General features: G+C 47.8%; 1 long non-coding RNA gene across 1 annotated transcript in view; it reads left to right on the top strand.

Moving 5' to 3' along the window:
• The first annotated feature begins 1,939 nt into the window (after window positions 1-1,939).
• LOC109488985 overlaps window positions 1,940-21,109 on the top strand; it is a 40,478-nt gene continuing 21,308 nt past the window's right edge. The window contains exons 1-5 of the long non-coding RNA XR_002141900.2: window positions 1,940-2,463; window positions 11,098-11,305; window positions 12,749-12,820; window positions 15,965-16,009; window positions 16,779-16,914. This is a non-coding gene — a long non-coding RNA (uncharacterized LOC109488985). The remainder of the gene's footprint in view (window positions 2,464-11,097; window positions 11,306-12,748; window positions 12,821-15,964; window positions 16,010-16,778; window positions 16,915-21,109) is intronic.

The raw sequence follows: 21,109 nt of genomic DNA on the forward strand, positions 1-21,109 counted from the left end.
TGGATGAGTGAATGAATAGATGAACAAGTAGAAGGATCAGTTTCGATAACAGGCATAGACGTAGGCACGTTTACACAGTTGTCCTGGGGGGGGATTTTTTTTTTTTTTAAGATTTATTTATGTATTCAAGAGAGATAGAGACAGCCAGAGAGAGAAGGAACACAAGCAGAGGGAGTGGGAGAGGAAGAAGCAGGCTCACAGCGGAGGAGCCTGATGTGGGGCTCGATCCCAGAACGCCGGGATCACACCCTGAGCCAAAGGCAGACGCTTAACCGCTGTGCCACCCAGGCGCCCCCTGGGGGGGATTTTTATACTCCTGTGGTGGAATGGCCCAGAGCCTTCCTTGGCTTTGGAGTGAGATAAATGGGTTTGCATCCGTTTATATGGGTGACATTAGGTGGGCTTCTTGGCTTCACGGCGCCTGGAGTTTTCCACCTGGAACGTAGGATGATAGTACAGTCTCCAGGTGGTTAAAGTAAAAGCCCGACCTGTGGGAACGGCGCTGCCGACAGTATTTATTAATTGGTGGTTCTGCCCTATTCCTGCTGCTCAGCAGGATGGCAGGAGGACAAAGATAAGGATGAGGCTGCCTGGGTTCAAATACTGATTCTTCCATATTAGCTGTGTGACTTTGGGCAGATGACTTAACCAATCTGAGCCTCAGTTTTGCCATATAAATGGCAGGGTTGCTGCGAGAATAGAATAAGATCATGTGAAGCAGGCTGCACAGTGCCCCACTAACGGGTGGCTGTATTTTTAGCCATAGCCAACAACGTAGCACATTTGAGCCTGTAAGGCAGTGTGATGGGCAGGAACCCTGGCTTCTCTGTTAGTGACTTAGAAACCAACGCCTTCTCTCTGCTGTTCAGTTCGCACATCTGTGCAAGGGGTCAGCTCAGCGGGCTCCCTCCAGCTCTGAAGTGCCGTGATCCTGAGTCCTGCCTGCTGTTTGTCATCCCTGACACTACCTGCCACTGTCCTAAGGAAACCCACTTTCCAGGGAAAGAGGAGACACCCTTTTCCGTCCCTCCAGCTGTGCTGCCTCAGCCTCATCAGAGCCTTCTTGCTCCGTGACTCATCCCCGCTGGGGGCCCGGTGCTCCCAGCTTCCACTGGATGCTAACGGGTTAATCTGAGGCTCTAATGGAACCAACAGGAACTCAGGGTTAGCTCACTAATGGGTCACCCCATCTGCCCTCCCTGTAACCTAATGCCTTCACCCTGGTAAAAGGCACTCAGGGATTTCCTGTTGGCTCCAATCTGCTGGTTTCTGACATCTTGAAAGGCAGAGGCTGGAGAGGGAAGGAGGTGGCTTGATGGAAGTGGGGGCAGGCAGAGGGAGGCTCCGAAGTCAGGACATCTGGGCTCTCACTATGTGAGCTTGCACAAATCCATTCCCCTCTCTGGGCCTCAGTTTCCTCATGTGTGACCTGCATAGGTTGTGCTGTAAAGGCCTTGCTGGAACAAACATTCTGGAATTACCTAATCCTGTCACTTTGCAGCTGAGGAGTGAATGTCCTTGCAGCATCATTGAACATCCACAAACTATGGGGCACCTACAGTGTGCCAGTCTATGCCAGGCACTGTGGACAGGGGGTGGGGTATGCCAAGGAGACAGCGTCGTACCCCAGGAGCTCCCAGGCCTTGTGCTTTCTGCTACAGCTTTTCTCTTCGCAAATGCGGGAGTGCAGGGAGGCCTCCGTGCCAGGCTCAGTGCACAGAGCAAGTACAGAGAGCTGCAGATCTTCCCTTTCTTTAACTTTTCTGGTGATACCATGTTCTCTCACCTTGTAGCCTTTGCACAAGCCATTCCCTATGCCTGGAATAGTCTTACCTCCCCTGCTCTTTGCCTGTCTAACTCAATTTATTTTTCGGGACTTGCCTGCCTTTTTCCTCCCCCCCTCCCTTCCTTCCTTCCTCCCCTACTTCTAGAGCACTTACCATCTGCCAGGCTGTGCCAAGAATTTGGGATCCAGGAGTGAACAAGACACACTCTGTCTCTGTCCCCTGGAAGCTTACGGATTCTTAGGGGCGGAAACAGACAATTAAATAACTTCACAAAAAAAATAAAATACAACAATTTAGGTTGCAATGAATGTAAGAGGGACAGAAACAGAGCTGAGACAGAAGGTGGGGTGGGGGCATGCTTGGAAGAGGCAACAGCATGTGCACAGCTTAGAGGCAGGAAAGCAAATGGCTTTGTTAGGAGAGTGGAAAGGCCAGTATGCTGGAGCATTGGAAGGGAGAAGGCCAAGCAGGAGGCTGGAGAGAGGGCCTGTCTGGAGCTGATCAGCCTGAAGTTCCTTCGAGGGGAAGCCAAGACTCCTCCCCCATGTCGGGGTGGGTGCTCCCCCTTTCTTTCCCTATCACAGCACACATCACACTGTATCATCACTGCCTGCTCATGTCTCTGACCCTGCCCCACCAAGAGACCACAAATTCTTAAGGACAGAGACCACTTCCTGTAAGTGTTTTACCCTTTATTCCTTTTTTTTTTTTTTAAGATTTTATTTACTTATTTTGAGAGAGAGAGGCAGACTGGAAGGGCAGAGGGAGAGAGAGAATCTCAAGCAGACTCCATGCTGACCTGTGGGGCCAGAGCCAGAGACGGGGCTTGCTCTCACAACCATGAGATCAGGACCTGAGCTGAAATAAAGAGTCAGATGCTTAATGGACTGAGCCACCCAGGCACCCCTCTTTTTCTCTTCTACTTTTTTTTTTTTAAGATTTTTTTTTTTTAAGTAATCTATACCCAACATGGGGCTCAATCTTACAACCCTGAGATCAAGAGTTGCATGCTCCTCCTACTGAGCCAGCCAGGCGCCCTTGTACCCTTTATTCTTGACTCACTGCGTGAAGCAAAATACTTCTCATCCATAGAGCTGCCAAACACTGTCTCTCCACTCGGCCCCGTTTCAGTTAACGGCTCCACCATTCAAACAGCAGCAGCTCAAACAAAATACCCAGGAATCTTCGCAGGCGCCTTGATTCCGATTTCTCTCTTCCTGGGTATCCAGGAGAAGACCCGTCCCTTCTTCTCGCACCATCCTGATCTGCCCTGGCCACCGCACCGGCCCAAGCCACCACGTGAGCTGCTCCGCTGTGCTCTCTGCTACCTCCCCGTCATACCACTCCCCTGTTTAAAACGTTGGCAAGTCATTTTTTTTAACTGTGCAGATTAAAAACAAAAACAAAAGCACAGTCACTTCCCACTGTTCTTAAAATAAAATCTTTATCCCAGCCTCCAAGTCCTTGCTGATCTGGCCTTGTCTGGGTCCAGCTCCTGTCCTACACTCTCCCCTTTGCTTTTGAGCCACACCGCTCGCTCCTGTCTCTCCCCTATTGCTTGCATATTCCAAGGTTCATTCCTGCTGCAGGATCTTTACCTGTGCTGTTCCCTCCTTGCTTGTTGGTTCAGTCATTTGTTTATTGTCAGTCTTCTCGCTCTCAAAGGTAAACGGTGTAAGAGCAGGGAACTCATCTGCCTCACTCACAGCTGAAGCCCGAGAACCTGGCTCATCAGAGGCCTTCAGTTTTTGGGTGTTGAATGAAAGAAAGAATTTATATAACTCTTCTGTATGCCAGGCTCTGTTCTAAGCACTTTGCATGTAGGATCTGACTGAATCTTGAAGTGGCAACCCTGAGAGAGGAATGGCAGCTTGGAGAGGTGAAGTGACCTCCCCAAGGTCACATAGCAAGGACATCATGGAGCCTGGCTTCAAACCAGCCTGCCCCTCAAGACCACACTAGCAATGACAAGGATGTGTTGATCCCCATAGCAAACCGTCATGTTGTAAGAATGAACGAATGAATGAATGAATGGGCAAATGATAAACACCTGGATGGAGTGGCATGCTTGAATGACAGACATGCTCCCCTTTCAGAAGCTTATCATCTTTAACTCCTTGGGTCCCTTGAAGCAGGGAAAGAAGGGAGCATTCTCAATGACTGAGGGATCGTGGTGTGCCATGTACTGTATCCAATGGCCCTCGTGGTTCTCTGCTCTGCCTAGCGTGGCTGCCATGTCAGCCTGGGCAATGGGGGACCCTGGGTAGCATTCTGGTAGCTGTGGGCTCCCCCCCTACCCCTACCTTACAGGGCAGCTCTGCTGTCTTGTGAGACCCATGTCTCTGCCTGGCTGCCCACCCGCCTGCCAGCCAGAGCTTCCGAGCTCATCAATCACGCTGCCGTGCTGTGTCGGAGGAAGACAAGTCTGCTGGACACGGAATGGGCCTCAGGCTCAGGAGGGAATAGAAGGAACTGGGTTGGGGGGAAGTGGGTAGGAGGCCCAGAGAGACAGCTAAGGTCTGGATCAATCCCTGGCTCTGCTAAGGAGGGTCGATTGGGAGAGGAGGCTGGGGCAGGGTTCCCATTAGAAAAGCAGTGAGGTGAGCAGAAGAGGTGGGGAAAAGGCTGGTGTGGGGCTGGGGTGGTTTCCCATTGCAACTGAAATTCAGTCTCCCCTGGTGCCCAGGGAGCAGACTGACAGCTCTGGGAGGGCGGGCAGTTTACCGGGAGGATTCAAGCAGGCTCAGCTGCCCTCCCATAGTGCTTGGCGGTGCCCTGTGGCTCTGCTTCCCAGCACCCCCTGCTTCCTCACCCCCATGGGGAGGGGAGTGGCGGGAGAGGCTGGGCCATCTGCAGCTTCACCATTCCCTCTCCTTTCTCAGATGGGAGCTGCTGGCGATTGGGATTTGCACTTTCTCCCCAGAGAGGTTCTGCTGAAAGTCAAGATGTCTGAACTGAAAATTCCTCAGAGATCTTCAAGTCCAGAGAGGCAAATCGGCAGGCTTTTGTTTTTGTTTTGCTTTTCAGTCTGCACAGTTTAAAAAAAAGAAAGAGTTAGTTGCCAACATTGAAACAGGAATAGGTTGCACATAAAAATCTGATTTTTAATTCCCCTTAAAAAATTCAAAGATCTGGCAACTCTGGGCTGGCTTTCCCAGAGCTGAGAAGAGGCAGCTTCCCAAAGAGCCCACCATGCTGCTTGGCCCTTTGTGTTACCTCCCAGGCTTGGAGTGGGCTTGGGCTTTTCCACTCCTTCCCTATTCCAAACCCCTCCCTGAGGAAAGTGAGGCCCACCGTGGGCAAGGGATGGGAGCAGGGTCTCCAGAGTGAACACCTTGGGGCTGCTGGGTCCCCTGGTCTCCTGTCCCAAGCTGCCTCTTATGAGCTGTGTCATTTCCAACAAGTAACCCAAGAACCTACGGGCACTTTAGTTTTCTCGCCTGGCCATGGAGACAATGGCAGTTCCCTGTGAGGAGTAAACATTTAGCACGTCCTTTTTATGTTTACAAGGAAGAGACTCCTAATTTTGAATAGTAATATGTATGGTAATATATACCCATTACAGTTAATATCGCCTCCCCCACACTTAGTGGCTGCAAACAACGTTGTACTAGTGTCTTTTGCAGCCACGTGCGTGACTTGGTTCAGACAGGTGGTTTTCACCTGGGGTCTCAGGCACAGCGGCATCGTGGTCACACAGTGGCCGGGGGTGCAGTCATTTGAAGGCTCGATGGGAGCTGAACATCTCAGATGGCTTTCTCACATAGCTGGCATTTGATATTAGCTTTCATCTGGAGCTCAGATGGGTCTATGCACCACAGTGCCCACATGGGGCCTCTCCCTGTGGCTTGGGCTTCTCCCAACATGGGTAGCTGAGGGCTGAAAGTGTCCCAGGGGAAGCAATCAAGGAGGACCAGATGTAGCTGCCTGACCTTTGATGTCACAGCATGGCCCTTGCACCATTCTTTATTGGTCTCAGCAGATATAAACCCACTGAGATTGAACGGGAGGGGACACAGACCCCACCTCTCAAAGAATGTTGGGGCCATCTTTTAAAACCATCACAATGTGTATGAAAACTGAAAAATAAGTCTCCCTTCCACCCATCTCCCCAGGGCAGAATTACCCTCCCTAGTAGCAACCACTAATCCACTTCCTGTGTATCTTCCCAGGGGGAGTCCATACATACGTGGACATGAGAGTTATACCTATACAGATATCAATAGTATTCACTCTGGTTATCCAAACACTATTCCAACTCAGGAACCAAATGGATTCAGATAGCCTCTCGGATAAGCTATTTGCTGTCAAACTCTTGCTATTTGCTATCTGAAATGAAATGCAGGAGTCAAAGATTCCAATAATATGGCATCCCCTGCTATCTGAACCCTCAGTATCTGAATTCAGAAACCAAAGAGATTTGGATAGCAATAGAAGCTTGTGTAAATATACATAAAAACACCGCTCCCCCACCTGAAATGTGAGCATACTAGGCACACGGTTCTGTACCTTGCATTTTTCAGTGAACTGTTTATCTTGAAGATCAGCCTATTTGAGCCAGGTCTCATTCCTTGTAAGAGCACAGAGCATTCCATTGTTCAAATGCACCATAATTTGTTTAATCAAATTGGCCACTTGCTTTTTCTCCCAGTCTTCTGATAACCGTAATCCACACTACAGTGAGGAACCTTGTCCAGAAGTCTTTATGCGCTTGTGTAAGATTATCTGTGTGATAAAGTCCTAGAGGCAGAATTCGAGGTCGAAGGGCAGGGTTCCTGTGACCACGTCCCCTACATCCCGGCAGGACAGGCTCAGACTCCACTTCTTCTCTTGTGCTCTAGCCTGGCTCTTCTGCCCTTGCTCATGCTGTCACCTGTGGGATCCCTCCTGCTGCCCTTGAAGGTGCTCCCTAGCTACTCCCTGAGGGGATGCAGGGGCCTGCAGTGGGGAGGGGAACGAGAATACTCTGCAGGGACAGCGAGGATGGCCTTTGTGAAAGGAGGACGTGGGGAGCTGGGAGGCACCTCACCCACTTGTTTGCCTCCTGATTTTCAGCAGCATTTGTGTCTGTTTGTCTCAGACCCCAAAGTAGTTGCTGAGGACATTCAGACTGTTCTCCCTTTAAAGACAATGAGAGCTTGCTCCCTGCGGCAGGTCCCGTGCCCAGCTGTGCAGAGCTGTCTGTAGAAGCTTCCAGATGTGCAAAAGCCAAGAGGAGGAGGTATCATCAGGAACACCAGTTGCTCCTTCCCTTGCTTTTCAGTGTCAGGATGCTCACAGCTGCTGGGTTCTACTCCCGTGCTTGCCGCGGCGCTGAATCAGGAATCAGGGACCTAAATTCTTGCTCCCACAGTGGGTGTCTTCCATTTCCGTTTATGGCACAGTTGTCCTTATGTGACCTGCATTTTGATGAGGAGGTGGTACAGCGTGGTTCCCTGCCCTTCCCCTGCTGGGCTCAGCATCTAGGGCTCAACTACATTTCCCAGGCTGCCCTGCCCACTGGTTTCCTATTAGGTTTGGCCAATGGGAGGTCCAGGCAGATGTCAGGATGTATCCCCAGCACCAGCACTTCTGTGGTCTCTGGTAGTGACTCCACAGGATGGCCCCTTCCTTCAGGGTCCTAGCTCCCCTGGGGGTGTAGGGGGGGCATGGTTCTTGGGCTGCAGCGACACCTACTCAGCTCTGGGCAAATAGTGGTTTCCCATGGTTTTTACTCTCTAGGTGGCCCCCCTGTCTTTGGTTTCCATCTCTGCCAGCCTCTCTAACTACCAGCTTGTATTAATTCCTTCTTTTGAGCTCTCTGCCCTGGGTTTTGATTTTCTGCCTGGACCACTACTGATGGATGGGTAAGCACGTGGATGCAGGTTGGTCGGAACGCCTGGGTTCAAATCCCAGATCTGCCACATACTAGTTGTGAGACCCTGGGCAAGTCCCTGACCTCTCCATGCCTCAGCTCCTTCATGTGTAAAGTGAGAATAGTAATAGTACCTACCTCCTCGGCTTATTGTCAAGGTTCATGCGACCATAGTTTGTAATGTGTTTAGAACAATGCCTGGATAGAGTAAGCATAACAGTAATATTAGAGGTTTTTTTTGTTGTTGTTGTTTTATTTTTTTCCTCTCTCTCATCTAGTCCTCACAACTTCTCTGAAAGGGGCTGCTATTGTTCTAATGTTCCAGACGTGGAAACGGAAGCCAGAAAGGTGGAGTGACTAAGGCTGCACAGCTGTAGCGACAGGGTTCAGACTAGGCCAGTCAGACTCCAGCTGATGCCCACTCCGGCATACCACCAATTCAGGTCACATTCGGTGGCCTGGCTGGGGACCTGGGCAGGGCTGCTACAGCTCTCAAGCTGACTCATGGGCCCTGGGTGGTTTGGCCTGCCTGTCACCTTACCCCTCACCCCCAGCCCATTTTTGGCGAGTCTGTGTTCTGGAAGGGAAAGAGGTAGTGGCAAAGGAGGCATAGGACTATTTCACCCTCTTCATTGTAGTGACCATTCACTGAGCTCTTCTTCCAGTGCCAGATACTGTCACAGCTTTTCATGACAAATGATGTAAGATTTTTGGATCTGCCTGTAAAGGCAACACAACTCAATTGGCTTAAGGAAAATGCTAATGAGTTGGCTCAAGGAACCGAGGAAGTGGGAAGTCCAGGAATGGATTTGGCTTCAAGCAGTGCATGGTGATGTGTCCCACGTCATCATCACCTTCGTCATCATCGTTAGCCTCATCATCTTGGCTCTGTTTCCTTCTAAGAAGTAATTTCACCCACAGATAGACAGGTTTCTCCAAACTCATATTCTCCAGCTCAGGACCTTCAGGCAGGAGAGCTCCTTCCCCAAGGCAGACTCTGGTTGACCTGTGGGATCTTGAGTCCACCCTAGGGACCAATCGCTGTTGACAAGTGGGGTTATCGTAATTGGCTGGTATGGTCAACGCCCCATCTCTACGTCCAGGAGAAGGCCAAGGCTCTATGACTGAAAGTCTCAACACACCACATAGAACAATCTGGATCCCAAGGAAAGGGAAATATAAAAAAAGAGTAAATGAATGAATTCATGACTATGTCACCAGTTATGCATTACTTTATTTAATCTGTACTATTATTAGCTTCATTTTTCAGAGGAGCAGTCAGGCACAGAGAGGTTGAGTAAGAAGGCTACTTTTACCCATGATACTTCCTGTTCTCACAGGACCAGCAGGGTTCAAGGACACAGGGGGAAGGGGAGAATCTAGGAGGAAAGAGGAGTGGGAGAGAAGTTGGCAGTCTTTGCTTTGGGCTCTGCCATCAGTGGCCTATGGTTATTTCCAACAGGAAGGTCCAAGCTTTCTCTGTGGGCAAGGAGCTCACCAGTAACTGTGCTCAAGGACTCTGTTGCACCCCCTTGACCCAGGACCCTGGCTAGGGATCCGCCAGCTTGTTTTCTTCTCTGTGGGCATGAGTCAGGTTTTGCTCTGGGCTCAGGTTTGGGGCTGAGCTATGTTGCTGGCTATCTGTGTGTTTGTGCATGCAGGAAACTGTCCTCGTCAAAGCCTAGAAGCCCTGTTCCTAGCAGAAATCCCCGGCACCTCTCCCCAATCCAACTCTGTGCCAGACAATTCCTCCGACAGGCCACAGCCTTTCCCGTCTCCTGGAGTCTCTATTTTATGCTGTTCCTCTCACCTACCTGGGACGCACTTCCTCTACCCTCTATCCAGCTGACTCCTCAACATATGGAATTCAGCTCGGGTCACTTCCTTCAGGAAGCTTCTTTGACGTGCCTGCTGCTCTCCTCCTGGTATAGAGGCCCCTCTTCTCTGTGCTTATTTTTAGCACAGCACTAATCACATTCTGATGAAATTCTTTTTACTGGTCTGTTTTCTTCACCAAATTCTAAGATCTCTAATGGTAAGAACTCCATTTCTGAACACAGTTGGTGCTCCATAAATGAGTGTTGAATTAACAAATGAATTAATAAAGGGCACCCCTGGGGCCTATGACATTCGCTTTCCAGGTCTGGGCACCGACTGGGACTGCTTGGGGTGTGCATTGGGGGTAGAGGCAGGGCAGGGATGTGGCCAGGATCTTTGCGTCTTCATGGGCAGAGCCCTCTGGTTTCAGGCCTCTGGCGCAGGTCTTTGGAGGCCCAGGTCACTGCTGGCTTCTCTCTGCCCTAAAAAATAGATACAGTAATTTTTAATTCTTAGTAAGGAGTAAGTACTGCTATGATTAAGGAGTAAATCATAGACTTGTGTGGAATGGTGGAGTCGCTAAGCTGATGTCAAAGGGAGATTTTTTTGATCATATAAAACTTTCCCTGGGGCACCTGAGTGGCTCTGTCCATTAAGCAGACGCTCAGGTCATGATCTTGGAGTCCAGGGATCGAGCCCCACGTGGGGCTCTTTGCTCAGCAGGGAGCCTGCTTCTCCCTCTCCCCCTGCTTGTGCATTTTCCCTCTCTTTGTCAAATAAATAAAGAAAATCTTGAAAAACAACAACAACAAACTTTCCCTATACCCTGTTAGGCTCATTTTTGAGGCCTCCAAATTAGACTGAAAAAAGACAGATTTGATCACATCCAGACAGGAATTCACAGAGAAAAATGACTCAAGGCAGTGGTTAGAATTTGGGATTCACACACCACATTCATCGGGGGGAATGAGAGGAGGGAGAAGGCACTTACAGGAAAACAAATGATTTTAAGGAAAGATAAAGGGGCCCTAAGGAGACAGATGAGATGATAGTTTTGTGACAGTGTCTGTTTAGGTGTGGTCGTTCTAGTCTCAGACTTTCCTGGTTTCTTCCCAGGGGGAATTTGTGACAATTGAGTTCTTTGGGGAGACTATGCATTTAGGCAGATAAGTCACATCAGGAATTCAAATGCCTTCTGCCCCAAATAATTTTGATGCCATAGTAGCATATCCTTGACCCTTCATTGGAAAGTCCAGGGATTATGGGGTGCCTGGCTGGCTCAGTCAATAGACCATGTGACTCTTGATCTCAGGTTGTAAGTTCAAGTCTCACACTGGGCATAGAGCTTGCTTGAAAGAAAGAAAGAAAGAAAGAAAGAAAGAAAGAAAGAAAGAAAGAAAGAAAGAAAGAAAGAAAGAAAGGAGAAGGAAAGAAAAGGGAAAGGAAAAGTCCAGGAATTAGATACTACATCAGTTAAAACTGAATCCAGGGGCTCAACCCATTTTGTCAAGTCTAAGGTCTCCATCTCTCTCTTATACGCATCAGTTAATTAATTAATCTGTTCCACTCGCCCTTCCCCCTCCTCTAATTCTCTCCCTCTCATTCCATGCTGTCTTCTGTGATGGCTTCGTTCTCAAGAAAGCTCCTCCCATGTCATGGCCAGATGGTCTCCAGCACCTCCAGATGTGCACCAACACAATGCTGGCAATTCCTTTTTTCCGGAGAGTTCCAGCAAAATTCCTTGGGTCGGATCTCATTGGACCCAGCAAGCAGGAAAAGAAGCTGACAAGCCACGCCAAGCCTGGCACATGTGCCCACCGTGGAGCCAGGCAGGTAGAAAGGCCAGGTCAGCCTCACCCAAATTGCATGGACTAAGAGTGGAGGAGGGGTGGTTTCTGGAAGGATGACGAGGGTGCTACTAATAGAAGGAGTGAAGTGGATTCCAGGCAAGGGAAAACCACAGATGTCCTTTATAGTGAGAGAAGCCTACAGAGAGAAAAGCTGAATCACAGTCGTGCAATCACAGAGTTTCAGAAGGTTGGAGCTGAAAGTACCCTTAAAAATGGGCTCATACAGCCCTTTATGTGACAGCTGCTTGTCTAGTGCCCCAGGGAGTCCCATCCTGTCGCTGGCTGAAGCCTGTGTCCTGGGCAGCCTGGGGTATAGGGGGAAGGATCCCCCTGGTATTCTCCCTCCCTCCTCACTGCTCTTCTGCTGGAAGATTCTGGGTCACAGCTGCCCACCAGGGCCCTTGTTTATGCTCCTTCCCGGTGAGCTCTGGGCTCTGGCCATCTGCCAGCCTGGCAGTCAGCCACGCCGACCATGGGCTATTCACTCCCTCCTTGACACAGAGGCCCAGTCGGGAAGACATCCGGGGCTCCTCTGGAGCTAGAAGCCAGCCAGGAAACAGGGAGCAGTACAGCCTGAGGCGGAGGCCTGGGGCCCTGCTTAGGCCTAAGATGCTGAGTCTCCCCTCCCCTCCCTCTACCAGCCCTGGGAGCCCTGCAAACCACAGACTGGAGCATCCTGTTCAGACCTGTTCAGACACTTCTGAGGCTTGGGACCATTGTGTTTCTCCTGAGTGAGAGCTGAAAGCAAGAGGAAAAGACAGTTAACCTAAACAAAGCTCTGCAGAGTGGAAAGGCCGGCCTTCCTCTCCCTCTCCCTCACCCCTCCGCTCAACCAGCAGAGGTTTGGAGGCTCAGCAGAGGCTGAACCGGTGGCTCCTGCCATCCTTCCTTCCTTCATGTCCTCCTTCCCACTTCACTTCTCACATAGAATGTTCCAGCAAAAAGGGTGCTTTAAAAACACCAACTCCAGAGATTGCAGACTGGCGGCTCACAGTTCAGAACATGTTGTATTTGGCCCTCCCACTGTTTAAGAAAAATTTGAGCCAACATTTTGAAAATTGGGAGATTTTATGTAAAAATTCACATGTCTAGCTTCTTTAGAGAGCTACGATCTGTGAGCACTGGGCCTGTGTGTCCATGTGGCACCAACTGGCAATGCTGAGTGTCAGCTGCTCCTGTGTACAGGGAGCGGGCTACAGTCCCCTTTTGTCCCCTCCGCCGAGACCAAGTGCCAGTTTCCATTTTCCTTCACCCTTGCCATTTTTGTTTTTATTACTTTACATAGTTTGCCTACGGGGCACCATCAGAAATAGGAAAGGAGAGACTGACCAAGTGGCAGGTTTTAAGGAAATCAGAAGAGAAATGGTTCCATCATTAGCTTGGAACCAGTGAGCATTTGGGTTTGCAACCCCCACCTAATCAACACCCAAATTTTGCAGAAAGACTAATCTGGGCCCAGAAATGTGCAGTCGAGTCTCCTGACCGAGGATGCATACTGAGCCCGTGGAAAGGTATCTGTACCCGTACTTCTTGGATGGGGAGGGGGCTTCAGGTGGCTTTAGGTTCCCTCCATCCACACCTGCCCGCTCAGCAGGGATGAGGACATCACTTCCGGAGGCAGCATCACTCTTGTTTCTGTGCCTCTGGCTTAAAGAGCCGAGGCTTTGGGCACCTGGGTAGCGCAGTCGTTAAGCGTCTGCCTTCGGCTCAGGGCGTGATCCCGGCGTTCTGGGATCGAGTCCCACAGGGCTCCTCCACTGGGAGCCTGCTTCTTCCTCTCCCACTCCCCTTGCTGTGTTCCCTCTCTCGCTGGCTGTCTCTCTGTCACATAAATAAATAAAATCTTAAAAAAAAAAAAAAAAGAGCCGAGGCTTTGCAGAGGAGACAAGTAAATGACAGTTCTGGGACCCCTGCTGTCAGAAGCCTTCCAGGAAGGAGGGGTGGAGGAGGATGCACCGAGGGCTGTCATGAAGAGGCTGTCTGGGAGCTGAGGGCCGACTTGGTCTCTGAGGCTGTAGGCTCTGTGCAGTGGTCTCCGGGAGACAGACGTCATCTCACCAGACAGAAGTTTTTATTGAATCCTGCTGTTTGAAGAAGGAGCTGCCTGGGGAGGCCGGAGTTCCTACTCTTGGAGATAGTCAAGCAAAACTGGAAGGCTGTTGTGGGGGATGTCGTAGGGAGATAAGAGGGAGAGGGTTTGGGTTGGGCTGAGCTTACTTTTTGGAGGTTCTCTGATAAGTATCGGAGGTTTGGGGAACCCCCTACAATCACAAAGAGTTATGCGTCTGGGGAAAGTATTTATGGCTCTTTTTCAGATTCCCAGAGGCTCACCTGAGCCTCCAGGAGGTTGTTGTGCAAGTGGGCAGGTAGTTGTCCAGGAGACAGGACAGTGCCAAGCGAGGAGCACAAGACTGCCTGAGCCCTGGGCTGCGCTCCCTGCCCCATCATTAGCCATCAGCTGCTTCAGGCCAGTGGCCCCCTCACCTTCTCTCTCTCAGCCTCTGTTTCTGCATTTGTAAGAAAATAATAATGGCGCCTACTTTGTAGTCTTATTTCAAAGGTTAAAATGAACTTACAACAATAGTTGACACAGGATTAACTATTATTGTTACTAATATTCCTTTCAGCTCTGAGCTTCTACTGTAAACAGATTCATGCATTTTGAATGTGTGCCTACCTGGCAAGGCTTAGTCTAGTCTTGCATTTTTGCAAGAGGTGAAGCTATGATCCTTAGGCAGGACTCATTTTTTTTTTTAAGATTTTATTTACTTACTGAGAGAGAGAGAGAGCACAGAGTGAGCGTGAGAGCAGACTCCCTGCTGAGCAGAGAGCCCACCAAGGGGCTCAATCTCAGGACCCCGGGATCATGACCTGAGCTGAAGGCAGACGCTTAACCAGCTGAGCCACCCAGCTGCCCTAGGCAGGACTCCTTAAGAGTGAAACTTCAATCTGCATTTGGGGCAAGCAGGAAAACTGCATAGCTCTGCTTAGAACCTCCTTTTTTCTTTCTTTCTTTCTTTCTTTCTTTCTTTCTTTCTTTCTTTCTTTCTGATTTATATATTTTAGAGAGAGAGAGCACAGGGGTGGGAGCAAGGGAGAGGGGGGAAAAGTCTTAAGCAGACTCCCCGCTGAGCATAGAGCCCTAGATGGGGCTTGATCCCATGATCCCAAGTTCATGACTTGAGCCAAAACCAAGAGTCAGTTTGCTTAACCGACTGCACTTGCTAGGCACCCCTATTTATTTATTATTTTTTTAAATGATCTTTACACCAAACATGGGGCTCGACTCATAACCCTGAGATCAAGAGTCACATGCTCCACCAGCTGAGTAGTCAGAACACCCTCCTTAGAACCTTAACATGGCCTGACTTCAAACTAAGTTAAACTTAGGTAAACTTCTTATGGCCTTAGTTTCTACAGCTATAAAATGGGAGTCCTGACAGCTCCTACTTCCTAGAGTTGCTTTAAAGCATTCAACCATAAGGAGGGCACGTATTGCATGGAGCACTGGGTGTTCTATGCAAACAATGAAGCATGGAACACTGCATCAAGAACTAATGATGTACTGTGTGGTGAACTAACATAACATAATAAAAAATTTTTTAAAAATAAAGCATTCAACCAGTGTCTTGCACCTGTGAGAAAGTGCCCAACAAATGATTCACCATCATTCAGGGTTGGGCATTCTTTGTGAAGATCCTGTAATCACAAGGGATGGGTGTACTGCATCACACATACGAAGCCTCAGTTGTCACTAAGTCTCAGCAGGTTCCTAAGACTTATTGTTTAAATGTACAGGCTCCCCTCTTAGACCTAAGGCTCTTGGGGACAAGAAACGGCACCCAGCAAATAGTGGAAAGAGCGTGACCCAAGAGCAATGAGTTCCAGCCTAGGCTCTGGCACTAACTGACAGTCCCTATGCTTTATCTCAACATTTCATTTGTATGAAAATGTAGCTAAGAATTATTCAGCTGCTCCCTTGTGCTGATCACTGCTTAAAATTATTAAAGGAGGGGCGCCTGGATGGCGCAGTTGTTAAGTGTCTGCCTTTGGCTCAGGGCGTGATCCCAGCATTATGGGATCGAGCCCCACATCAGGCTCCTCCGCTGGTTGCCTGCGTCTTCCTCTCCCACTCCCCCTGCTTGTGTTCCCTCTCTCGCTGGCTGTCTCTCTCTGTGTCAAATAAATAAATAAAATCTTTAAAAAAAATTATTAAAGGAGACAATTTAGGTGATACAAACAAATTTATTTAACACTTCATGAAGCAGGCAGTCTCTGTTCTTGAAGGTCAAGAGAACAGCAAAATGGGGCAGAAGGCAGGAAGCTTTTATAGGGTAAAGAATCAGGAACAAGGAAGAGAAAAATAGAAAATGAATAAGGAACAGGAAATGAGAATAGAGCCCAGAGTTAGCTTGGCCTTTGAGGATTGGCTGCCTGGATATACCACATTTCTGGTCTGGCAGAACATTTACCCCAACACAAAAGTAACCTCAATTTCGTTTTGCTGACTTGGGTCCCCCAGGCAGGAGTGGCTCCATGTTGGGTCTAGAAATTGATTTCAACAGCACACTATGCTGACCTTTATGGGACTGATCTCATTTAACCATGGGATAACTTTGTAAAGTACCTTGTATTATTCTCCTTCTGTTTTACAGATGGGAAAACTGAGGCTGGGAGGTTGACTCCAGATTACACAAGAGGTAAGGGGCGGAGCTAGTTTTGGACCCAGAGCCTATCTATTTCATTATTTAACACAATGATTTCTAAGACCGCAATATGCCAACCCCATATGCAGCCAAGAGTCAAAATCCCAGAAAAGCCAATCTAACTCTGGACCATTTTATTCTCCCCACTCTATCTTATCCACCTCGCACCTCTCTTCTTCCTACTTCTACCCTCAGTACTCCTGGGTTGCCTGGATACTGGATTCCAGCAAAAGAGGTGCTGGTACCAAAAGTCCTCATTTGATTTTCTCTTCTTTTCTAGGCCCTGGAGATATGAACTACTCTTGGTCCACAGAGCTAAATATATCTCCCTTAGGCTGATGGCTTCTCACAAGTTACTAAAATAATTTACCTAAAGTGCCCATTTGTCGTGTGGTGATTTGAATAAGTAAGGCTTGATCTAATCCCAGAGTGACTCTAGAGTGCCATTTATTTCACAGACGTTTTTTAAATGCCAGTAATGTGCTGGATGTGGCCCTAGCTGGGGGTCCAGAGCGAATGAGTTCCTCTCTAGTAGAGGAAGGAGGAAGAATGAAAGCAACAGGTACCTACATAAACAATTTCAGAAAAGGATAAACATCGCGGAGGCGAGACCACCAGGCGAGTGAATGAGAGCGTGAAGAAATGTGCTTGGCGTGGAGAGGGTTCTCTGAAGCCGTGTGGCTGCCAGTGGGTTAAACTCCAGTGCAGCCATCATTCCTCAGAAGATCTCCAGGAGGAAAGTATTATGATCTTTATTTTACAGAGGATGGATGAGGCTTCCAGAAGTTAAAACCTTGCCTGAGTTGCAAAGCTTAGAAGTGGCTGGCTGGGATTCGAACCACATCCCTTGCTCTCCAAGTCTGTTAACTTCCCTGGTGCTGCATTCGCTTCACTATAAAGTGAGTGGGTTACAGTAAGAGGACTTCTAAAGGTCTTTCTTCTAAAGTCATATATACGGTCATATATATGGTGGGGGCTGGGGTGTGCGCCTAGGTGGCTCCGTTGGTTAAGCATCTGACTCTTGATTTCAGCTCAGGTTTTGATATCAGGTCGTGAGTTCAAGGCCTGTGCTGGGTACAGAGCTTACTTAAAAAATAAATTAAAAATTTAAAAATAAATAAATAAATAAAATCATATATATGAAGAATGTACAAAGGAGATCTGGTGGCAACCTGTGCCCCTAAAAGCAGGTGCTCTGGCTCTTCTCTCTCTATGCGAGGAATAAAACACTACAACAAGAAAGCTGGGAGGTCCGGGCGTACTTATGTTCTGCCTGCACACTGGGGTTTTGGAGAAAACATATCAATGATTTAGCAACTGCTGGAACATGTCAGCAGTCAAAATACCAGTGCAAATGCCTCCCACCCAGAAATTCCTGCTGGTTACTGAAGGGCTCCCCTACGTGGGCCACCAGGAGCTTGTGCTGAGGGTGTGGAGCTTTTTTCTAGAGCTTGACACTCTGGTGGTTTTAGGCTCACAGGAGCTGCAGTGTTGGCCTCCCCAAACTTCCCTCTCCGACTCTATGGCAAAAATCTCATTCCAGTGTCACCTCAGCCGTGAAAGTGTCCCTGACCAGACCATAGCCAGGGTTGGCCAACTTGCTTGCTCCTGCTTCCCTAGCTCTGCTTCCTCCCTTTATTAGCATACTTCTAGAAAAAAGTGATGGTAATGAATATCTATTATGCCCTGTCCTAAGAGGCCTTAGAAAATGATCTCATTTAATTTTTCTTTGTTGTGGTGGTGGTAAAATATATGTAACATAAAAATTTACCATTTTAGCTATTTTTCTTTTTACTACTGAAACAATTTGTTTTACTTTTATTCAAGTATAATTCAATGTACTGTGCTATATTAGTTTCAGGTGTACACTATATTGATTCAAAAATTCTATACAGTACTCAGTACTCATCATAACAAGTGCGCTGTGAGCCTCCATCATATATTTCACCCCTCCCCCTCCCACTTCCCCTCTGGAAACTACAAGTTTGGTCTCAATAGTGAAAAGTCTGGTTTTTTGTTTGTATCCTTTTTTCTTTGTTCTTTTTTTTTTTTTACTTTTTGTTGTTGTTGTAGAGACAGTGTGTGCGAGCCGCGTAGGGAGGGGCAAAGGGAGAGGGAGAGAGAGAATCTTAAGCAGCCTCCACGCTGAGCATGGAGCCCAATGTGGGCCTCAATCTCATAACCCAGAGATCATGACCTGAGCCAACTCAGGTCAGACGCTTAACTGACTGAGCCATCCAGGTGCCCCTTTGTTCATTTGTTTTCTTCCCTAAATTCCACATATGAGTGAAATCATATGGTATTTGTCTTTCTTTGACCAACTTATTTCACTTAGCATTATGCCCTCTAGATCCATCCATGTTGTTACAAATGGCAAGATCTCATTCTTTTTTGTGACTGAGTAATATTCCATTATATATGTATGTATATATATATATACCGCATTTTTTTTATCCATTCATCTATGGATGGACACTTGGGCTGCTTCCATATCTTGGCTGGTATACATAATGCTGCAATAAACACAGGGGGTGCATATATCTTCTTGAATGAGTGTTTCCATTTTCTTTGGGTAAATACCTAGCAGTGGAATTACTGGATCATATGGTAATTCTATTTTTAATTTTTGAGGAACCTCCATACTGTTTTCCACAGTGGCTGTGCCAATTTACATTCCCACCAACAGTGCACAAAGGTTCCTTTTTCTCCACATCCTTGCCAACGCTTGCTATTTCTTGTGTTTTGGTTTTAGCCATCTGACAGGTGTGAGGTGATATCTCATTGTTGTTTCGATTTGCATGTCCCTGATGATGAGTGATGTTGAGCATCTTTTCATGTGTCTGTTGGCCATCTGGATGTCTTCTTTGGAAAAATGTCCTCTGCCCATTTTTAATTGGATTCTTTGTTTTTTTTGGTGTTCAGTTGTAGAAGTTCTTTATTTATTTTGGATATTAGTCCCTTATCAGATACATCATTTACAAAATTTTCTTCCATTCACTAGGTCATCTTCCATTTTAACAATTTTTTTTAAGTGTGCAATTCAGCAGCATTAGGTACATTCACAACCAGTCCCTGGTAAATATCCTTCTACAGTCTGTCTCTGAATTTGCCTATTCTAGGTAGCTCATGTAAGTAGAACACAAAATATTTGTCCTTTTGTGCCTGGCTTATTTCACTTAGCATGATGTTTTCAAGGTTCATTCATGTTGTAGCATGTATGAAAATTTCATTCCTTTGTAAGGTTGAATAAGGCTCTATCATATGCATATACATTTTGTTTATCCATTCATCCATTAACAGACATTTGGAATGCTTCCACCTTTTGTTCTTGTGAATCATGCTGCTATGACATGAGTGTACAAACATCTGTTCAGTTCCGTGCTTTCAATTTGTTTCGGTATATAACCAGAAATAGAATTACTGGAAGGTACCAGTATCATCTGCAGTTTACAGATGGGCAAACCAAGGCTCAAAAGAATTAATTTGCCCAAGACCAGGAAGTAGATGAAAAGCTACGTCATCCTCGCTTTCTCAGAGCTTACAATCTACTGGGGAGAAGAAAGACATTAAGCAGCTCATTACACAAAAAGTTACTCAGTCACAATTCTGACAAGTGCTGGGTCTTCTCTTGTTCTACCACAACTGGTCACCAAGCCCCTCACCTCTCCATAGCAATCAAGTCCCCCTTCTTTGCTGCTCTCTGTGGCGGCCACCATCAACAGCCTCCCCAGCAGTCCCCCAGCTTCCATGCGCCTCCAGCCCATTCTCCCACCCCGCAGCTAGGGGTGCATTGCCAACGTGCCATCTAAGCCTGCCATTGAATCCATTAAGATTCTTCAGTTTCTTCCTGAGGTTCTCCAAAATGGCTTATCGTTCCTGTGTGTTCCTGCTTACCTTCCCCTCTCCATGACGGTAAGACTAAAGATCAGGACGTACAGATCTCCAATGCTGCCCCAACCCAGGGCTTCTCCACTTGGAAACTACTGACATTTGGTATTTGGGGTAGGGCCTGTCCTGTACATTGTAGGGGGTTGAGCAGCATCCCTGGTCTCTCCCTGCTAGATGCCAGTGGCACCTTCTTCCCCCCACTGTGACAACCACAAACTTCTCCAGACATTGCCAAAGGTCCCCTGGGACACATAGTCACTCTACACCTATCCATTGTGGTTGTAGAAGCTTTTACTCACCTCGCAAACTCATACATGGTCTTCAGGTGTCTCTTCTGGATGCTCCCATCAATCTGTATCTTGTGTTTTTCCCTTCCCCGCTGCCAGACTTGAACATCCTGAGAGCAAGGACCATGTCTAATTCATCTTGGTATCCCCAGCACCCGGCTCAGTACCTGGCTCTATCCAAACTAAACCCAATAAAATTTGTTGGATGAAAGGATGAGTAAATGAAGAATGAACTGTCCATCTCTCCTGACAAACAGTGACTTCCTTTTGAGGAGAACAATCCATTTCTGGTCCCTAGTAGCCCCAGGAGGGCTTGCACTTGGGTAGATATTTCTGTTAACACCCACATTTACATATCCCTTATCATAACTAGCCATCATGAACTATTGACAGATAGGTTGCTAAGGGAAACAAAGGCGTTTGCGGGAAGCCCTAACTTTTGAAGTTAAGAACAAAGGGACAGCGTGGGTAGTGGATCCAGGGCAGTGCCACCCAATAGAACTTTCCGTGGTAATGGAACTGTTCTAATACCCTATGGTCTTCAAGTACAGTAGCCACCAGCCACGTGTGGCTATCGAGCACTTGAAATGAGACAAGTGCAAATGAAGAACTAAATTCTGTATTTTATTTAAATTTGATTAATTTAAATTTAAATCTGGATAGGTTTAGAGCATTAGTTCCAGAGTCAAGGTGATTGGATTCTAGTCCTTCCTCTGACTTTAACTTATCTGTGTGGCCTTGGACAAGGAAGGGCTTTTCCTTCTCTGAGCCTCAGTTTCCCACTCTGTAAGATGAAGGATGAAGAGTAGGATAGGAATGACAACTGTTTCCTCTGGCATGCCAGACTTCATGGACTGCGGGTGGCCAGCTGGAGCACAGTCTGGAGGAGAATTCTGAAGGCCTGCATTGCCCGAAAGGA

Source organism: Ailuropoda melanoleuca, chromosome 3, assembly GCF_002007445.2.
Source record: "Ailuropoda melanoleuca isolate Jingjing chromosome 3, ASM200744v2, whole genome shotgun sequence".
Classification (NCBI taxonomy): domain Eukaryota; kingdom Metazoa; phylum Chordata; class Mammalia; order Carnivora; family Ursidae; genus Ailuropoda; species Ailuropoda melanoleuca.